Below are 7,750 nucleotides of genomic sequence, written 5' to 3'. Positions count from 1 at the left end.
ATCTCCAGATGTTCAGTTAGAGCTTGATGATCGGATTTCCAACTGTCTGGTGAGTGCTTGAAGATCATCTCTTTAGTTGGCTAGTGCGGCTGGGGTGGCTTGCACCCCGATGCTGACGGGGGGGTTTGGAGGGGTCAGACTAGACCGCAGTGGCATCTGATGCTACGCCAGACAGCATCAGAGGGGCTCTCAGGCGTGGAGGACGCACGGCAAGGGGAGGAAGAATGCCGCGGAGACCAGGTCTGTACGCAAGTCCGGTTTATTGCGGAAGGGGACACAGCTTTATAGGGTTAGGGACTGCGTGGAGGGATTTGATAGGTGCGGGTGGGTACTGCTTCCTGATAGGTGATTGTAAGCAGTTGCTAGGCAGAGGGCTGGCTGAGAGGTTTGGAATAGGGGAGGGGAAAGGGGGAGTGAGAGCTGGCCGGATGTTGGGCTAGGCGGGAGATAGAAAGGGGGAGGGCAGCGCCGGCCAGCCGTTAGCAGCAAAGGCCTAGTCAGGCGTAGTCACCTTATCTAGGCCCAGTGGGCAGAGGCGGTATCACCTCTTGCCGCACTGTTTGCTACTGTGGCAAGCCGGACACACTTCCTCCCACATTTCCCCCTTTGTTTTTATTAAGCTCCTCCGAAAAGCTTGATTTGAGGAGGGAGGGGGACTGTGCCTGTCTTAGGTCGGGATTGCGCCCAGCCAGGCAATGCCCGTGCCACACAGGTGGCCAGTCTTACCCGTCATGGGGAAGCGTGGCAGCAAAAGGCCGTGTCCCTGCCTTAGGTTGACTGGCGGGCCAATCCCGTTGCCCGTCATTGGCTAACCAGTCCAGCACCTCGATGGAATGTTGGCGGCCTTAGATAAACTGGGCGGGGGAGGGGAAAGGGTAAGGGTAAGGGGTTAGGATGGGCGGTGAGAAAGGGTAGGGGCAGGGGAGCTGGGGCTCGGGTGTGTTGAGAGGCGGCTGGCCATTTGGGGAGGACGGCAATTAATGGAGACTCCTGGTGCGTCTTCGTCGGTGGTGCGGATTCGCTGGTACCGGACCTGGATGGGCTTACTAAGGACAGAGTTAACTTGATTTTTGACAAGCCGGACAATTCGCCTGATGATCCAGGGTCCTAGGGCTAATAGGAGGACAAGGGTGAGGAGCAGGCCTAGAAAGGGGAGAAAGTAAGAAAGGATTCCATTGGGCAGCCCCCAAGAGAAAGACCATCTGGCTTCACGTTCCTGCTTTCTCTTGCGGAGGCCCTCCCTAACTTGTGCGAGGTTATCTCGAATGAGGCCAGAGTGGTTAGCATAGAAGCAGCATTCTTCTTCTAACGCTGTGCAGAGCCCCCCTTCTTTTAGGAGGAGGAGGTTTAGGCCCCTGTGGTTTTGGAGAACGACTTTAGACAGGGAGTTGAGAGATGTTTCAAGGTGGGCCATGGAAGTCTCAAGGCGGGCGATGTCTGCATCGACAGCTTGCCTAAGGGTTGAAAAGGAGTTATCTTGGAGGCTGAGAGCTGCAGCTCCAGTGGCTGCGCCGGCAAGACCTAGAAGGGCGGCAATTGTGATGGCGGTGAAGACTTCCTGTTTCTGCTCATGCTGTGGGGAGCTGAAGTGCTGCCAGGAGTCAAAGAATTGGTTATCAGTATAAAAGAGAACACGGGGGGCAATGAGTATGAGCACACAGGTGTCGCTGGTGGAGTTAAGGGTTTGAACATTGAGACATGGAGTGAGGCCGGAGGAAGAACATAGCCATTTGGTATTATTAAGGGGAATTAGGAACTTAGCGGCTGCATTAGGGGTGTGAGTTAGGCTGCAGAGAGACTGCATGGAGGGGAGAACTTTGCCGCCGATTTTTATTATACAGAGTCCAGTCTGGGAAACTGATCGGAGGGTGAGTCCTCTTTTTGTTTGGTTCCAATTGCAAGAGGTACCAGTGGAGTCTGGGGAGGCGCGATAGGCGCTGTTGGTAGCTATGGCTTCATAGAAGGGAGCCGCGGCGGAGAAGCAGAGCCAGCAACGTTGTGTAAGGTTGGGCTGGGATAAGTTTAAGGAGATAAATGATGCGTTGAGGAGGGCTACAAGAGGGTTGGGGGGTGGCAGGGTTTGGCGGTGGGGAGGATACCTAGTGATGGAAGGATTTAAGGTGGTAGCGGGAGGAGAAGGAGAAACAGAGGGAGGAGGGGGAGGCCGTGTGTGGGGAGGATTGAGAACTTGATTTGGGCCCACGGCGGCGGATTGTGTGAGGATTGAATTTTTCTTTATAATGAAAAAGGCACCGTAATCATAGTTGCTCATGTAAAGTCGGGCTCCCCAGGTGCGGCCCTGTAGCCAGCCTGCATTTTTAGGGTTTTTGACAGTGAGCGTAATGCTGCTCCAGTAGGGCTTAATGCTGCTCCTGTGACTTTTATCCTAAAAAAAAAGAAAGGGAGAGGTAGGGGTCCCTATTGGGAGCTCCCGACCATCTGTGGGCTATGGTTTTGCACCCCCAGGAGGGGCAGTAATAGTGCGCTGGGTCATAGCAGCCTCTGGCCGTGGAAGGACAAATATAGAAGCCTGAGACTTCATGATTATAGGGGCCGTTAAGGCCTGTAAGTGAGCTGTACCAACACCGGTGAGTATTGTGTGTAATGTCTTGAAGGGAACCACCACTGGTGAAAGGAAGGTTGGCGAGATTACATATGTGCACTGTGAAGGAGGGAGCACCCGCAGTAATGTTATTAGCGAGGAGCTTTTCCTGCTGCCAAAGAGAGAGTGTCCAGTTAAAGGGCCGATGGCTTATACTAGCCTGGTCCGTAGTGGAGGGGAGCAGAGCTAACATGAAAAGCAGGAGAGAGTGTAGATTTTTAGGTTTTTTGTTTGAAGCTAAGGCACGGACAGCAAGCTGTACTAGCTGTCCAAGGAGGAGGGTGTCATGAGCTGGATCCGCGGCCATATTTAGCCTCTCCATCCGATGGGCGAGTGCTCTCATCATCCGTCGTTGGAACCTGCTGCTGGCCGGTGGCGGGTTTGACGTTTCTCCCGGGGATCCAGAGCGGCTGGGAGGCATTTTCTGGAAAGACACAAGCAAACCCTCTGCCTTGGGTGAGAAGGGGACTGGGTCCCTGCCAATTGTTTGTTTCTGGGTCCTTCCAAAACACCATCGGGGCAACTGTTGGTGCGTAGGAGGGGCCCCAATGCTTATGGAGGGGGGAAAGACCGTTTTTATCAAAGGAGAGGAGGTTGATGTGAATGAGGCAGGCAGTGATAATGTCGCCTGGTTGACTATGTGGGCGTAGATTCTTCTCTTATTGAATTTGCACTTTGAGCTGGCGGTGGATGCATTCTACTATAGCCTGCCCCTGGGGGTTGTATGGAATGCCGAAGTGGTGAGTAATGTTGTAGAGCTGGAGAAATGCAGCGAATGAGGAGCTGCGATACCTAGGCCTATTATTGGTTTTAACATCCCAAGGAACCCCCATGAATAAGATGGCTTGCCGCAATGCTTTAATGCAGTGCTTGGGTGTTTCTCCCGGTAAGGGGACAGCGTAGCAAAGGTGAGAAAAGGTGTCGACTGTGACATGGACATACTTGAGGCGCCCAAATGATGGCACATGGGTGACGTCTATTTGCCATCGGGAGTTTGGCTTGAGGCCGCGGGGGTTGATCCCTTGTGGCTGCAACGGTCCAAGCGGCAAGAAGGGGGCGCATGTTTTACAGGCACGCACCAAATGCTTGCATGTTTCCTTGGGGAGGCCTGGCAAAAGACGTTGAAGTGAGGCTGCTGAAAAGTGGAACTTAGAATGGAGAAGTTTGGCTTGATTGACCAAGTCTCCGACAGTGGCTATTGTATGGGTGGAGATGGTTTGGTCGGCAGCAGAATTACCCGTGGCTAGAGGCCCGGGCAGCCCTGAATGGCTGCGAATATGAGAAATGTACTATGGCTGTGTGCGGAGCTTGAGCTCTCGCTGCAAGGCATGGAGTGCTTGATCAATGGGTGTGTCACGTGGAAAGAAAACAGCGTGGGCAATAACTGAACAAACTTGCAGGGCGTACTGACTATCAGTGAAGATGTTGACAGGCTCATTGCCGTGGTGTTGGAAGGCAGTGAGGATGGCTAGTAGCTCGCCCACCTGAACCGATCCGGGATGGGTTTGGCAGTAAACGGTTGGCAAGTCACAGCTGGGAGAGTAGGCAATATAAGCAAACTTGGTCTTAGAGGCGTCCGTGAAGACAGTAGTGGAGTTGGAGAGAGGCTTGGAGCCAGGGAAAGGGTGGTATAGTGGGGAGAGGGGGAGCCTTGTGAGGCCCTGGAGCAACTTGTGTGTGTGGGGGGGTAATGGCAGTTAAAGGTCCCGTGGAAGATTTCTAGAAGAATTTGAGCACGGGGGTTTTCGGAGAAAAGGGCAGTGGTGTGCTTATCAGTAAGGCATACATATTCAGAATCAGAGACAATATTCAAGGACTCTTAAAACATTTGTAAAACTTTAATGATGACTCAAAGCTCTGTGCATTGAGCAGATGAATAAGGAGTTGGCTAAACCTGTTCTTTTTGGAAAGTAACACATGCTGTTTTTTTTTTTTTATGCTGCTTTTTCATTACTATTACTATTAGTAAATACTGTACAAGATGGTTGGGCTATGCACATAGCCTTGAAAAGCACTGCAAAAGTTTATTGTTGGGTTCTTTACAGATAAAGGAATGCAGTTGGCTTGATTTGTATAAGACACTAAAGAGAGTCTCAGCAAGTTTTAAAACAAAGTGATAGCAATACAGCTGGACTTTAACTTTTTGTAACAAACTAGCAGTATTTGGGATTGCTGCATCCTAGTGTTGTTACTTTAATCTATGGTAAGGGGTTGTTTTTGTGACATATACTCTTTTATAATAATTAAAACTATAATTAACCATATTGTACTTTTCTTTAATATTATGCTGAAATATTGGTAACTTTATACACTTTTAAGCATTCATAGAAACTTTTTATCCATACGACTTTAATTAATAGAGGGTTTAAGGGAAGAAAAAGTTGTTAATTTTATAACACTGTAAAACACCTTTATTTAGCTTATAACATATTAAATGAACTTAATTATTACTTTAATTTTTCTTTCAAGGTAAAAGAACAAATCTCTTATAATTAGTTTGGAACAAAAGGCCACTGTTCAGGATTAGGTCTTGAGAAAGCAGTTTTGAACGTTATGTTCCTTTAAGAGATAAAGCTTTCTTTCTTGGAACACCGAGGAAACGATAAGCACAAGAAACATAAGACAGACTCTCTTTGTATACTGACTGAGGATAAGAACTTTTACTAAAACAGATTAATGGTGAGAGGCCTTGAGAAAGAACAAAAATTTTCAACTTTGCATCAGCATACTACCCGACACCAAAGCTTGTAAAATTTTATAGATAGACCCATTAAATTTTATTTAACTTTAACTGTAAAAATTCTTTGTCCATTAATCTTCTGCAGTTTTAGCATTCACTCAGGTTTCGTCCTATACTCTACTTTTTCCAATAGTCAATTATTTTATTTCAGGACAAAATTATTTTCTGTTTCCTTAATAATAAAAACACATTCCATATAGCCTACATCAAAGTTATCAAGCAAACCTCTTATAACAATACTGTGAACATTAAACAAGCTTGTTAAAATAATGAACTTTTCTTTAAATACTTAGTAGCATGCAATATTAGAAACAGTTTTCTAGAAGCAAGTTGGCAGGGGAGGCTGGTTGCTGCCAATCTTTCCTGTTATAAAATTACCTTTTATTATTATCATCATCAATTCAGTTTTATATATATTTAAGAATGACCTTTTGGAATTAGCCATTTAATACTTTAATGTAAACAATGCTTTATTAAACCTTTTATTTATGACCATATAGACTATTGAAGACAAATTTTATGTTTATAGAACACATTCCCTTACTTAAAGTTATCACAATACCTTTTACAGCTTGCCATCTGCAAATTAAGTTTCAAGAGTTCATGAAAAATTAGCTATTTTACTTTAGGACAAAATACGCCTTTTTGCAAAACTTATTACATTTCAGTTAGCATTTTCACAAACTTTTAACCTTTTTTAATATTCATTTAAGCTTTACGTTCTTTATATTATCCTGTGAAGAAAAATAAGTTATTCATTTTAATCTGGGCAAGAACAACCTTTTATGAAGACGTACAGTTAATCTTGTCAATCAAGACTTACGATTTCTATTATTGTAGATATTTTATTAACATTTAAGCTCATGTATTGATATAATAAACTTAAGTATTAATAAGCGCTTATTTAATTTTTGGCCATTTGGATAGAGCTCTTTTATAAATTTTTATTAATTTATATTTACCATCCGGAGGTATTAAAATATACACTGACATTGAACGAACAGACAAACACAGAACAATCACAACACAGTAACAGAAACATACAGTTTACAATTAATTCATAATTCTTGCTTTCTTGGTATAGCTGCTTTTAAGTTCTTATTAAGATTTCCTCTGGAATCCATGTTGCCTGTAACATGCAAGCTTGTGCTCGGAAACATTCCTATCAGTTATCAGCAATCAGCTAAAATAACTTGAGCAGCAGTTAGGCAGACCATTAGCACACATTTTTGGATAATTACTGTAAGACTATAGTGAGACTTGAAGTTCAGGAGTAAACTATTGATTTAAAACTGAAAATTTCTTTTTAAACCTTGATAAAATTTTTGTACTCATTTTATTATCTTGGTTAAATAAGCCCAATCAGAATTAGCATGGAAATAAAACAAAACACAAATGTTGCCACGTTTTTCTCTCATACCAGTGGATTAATTATATCAGCCTTCACTAGCCCAGAGATACATTGTCATGTAGATAGTAGGGAGCCCAAAGAGTTGTGAAAGGGGGTGGGCGTTTGCTGGAACAGAGTTGATTGCCTTATAAGCTTGTGTGGATTTTTGGGCTTGTGGCTGGCCTTGTTGATAGGCGGAGCCAATTTCAGATAGGTATCAGGGTCCGAGAGATTGGCAGTGAAAGCCAGGGGTTGAAGGGGACCAGTAGATCCCAGCAAGCCTGGAGTTGCCTGCCCGAAACTTTACATTGGTGGCAGGCTAGTAGGCCAGCAAGCGCTCTGACTTGCAGTGCTTGGCAGGAAGATAGACGCCCGCCCATTTTTCTGCCGGGGGCCGATAACGGGGGTCCTTACCTTGAGAGCGCGGCGAAGGGGTGGGAGCGAGGTCCCACGGGGGTGAGGCAGCGGTCACGTCGGACCGGCCCCGGTCCCTGTTCGGGTGCCAGTTGCGGCTGGGGCGGCTTGCACCCCGATGCTGACGGGGGGGGGGGGGTTTGGAGGGGTCAGACTAGACCGCAGTGGCGTCTGATGCTACGGCAGACAGCATCAGAGGGGCTCTCAGGCGTGGAGGACGCACGGCGAGGGGAGGAAGAATGCCGCGGAGACCAGGTCTGTACGCAAGTCCGGTTTATTGCAGAAGGGGACACAGCTTTATAGGGTTAGGGACTGCGTGGAGGGATTTGATAGGTGCGGGCGGGTACTGCTTCCTGATAGGTGATTGTAAGCGGTTGCTAGGCAGAGGGCTGGCTGAGAGGTTTGGAATAGGGGAGGGGAAAGGGGGAGTGAGAGCTGGCCGGATGTTGGGCTAGGCGGGAGATAGAAAGGGGGAGGGCAGCGCCGGCCAGCCGTTAGCAGCAAAGGCCTAGTCAGGCGTAGTCACCTTATCTAGGCCCAGTGGGCAGAGGTGGTATCACCTCTTGCCGCACTGTTTGCTACTGTGGCAAGCCGGGCACCCTTC

The 7,750-nt window shown here is 46.9% G+C and overlaps 1 long non-coding RNA gene across 1 annotated transcript; it reads right to left on the bottom strand.

Annotated features, from left to right (window-relative positions):
* Positions 1–237: 237 nt before the first annotated feature.
* On the bottom strand, positions 238–7,421 carry LOC139437509 (uncharacterized). The gene is made up of 2 exons (XR_011647361.1): positions 7,147–7,421; positions 238–3,026 (listed from the first exon to the last, which is right to left on the bottom strand). It is a non-coding gene; the product is annotated as an uncharacterized lncRNA (long non-coding RNA).
* Between the last annotated feature and the right edge of the window lie 329 nt (positions 7,422–7,750).

This window comes from Dasypus novemcinctus, chromosome 24 (genome assembly GCF_030445035.2).
Source record: "Dasypus novemcinctus isolate mDasNov1 chromosome 24, mDasNov1.1.hap2, whole genome shotgun sequence".
In the NCBI taxonomy this organism is placed as follows: domain Eukaryota; kingdom Metazoa; phylum Chordata; class Mammalia; order Cingulata; family Dasypodidae; genus Dasypus; species Dasypus novemcinctus.
The sequence above is the reverse complement of the archived record's forward strand: the minus strand, read 5'-3'. Positions and strand labels throughout refer to the sequence as shown.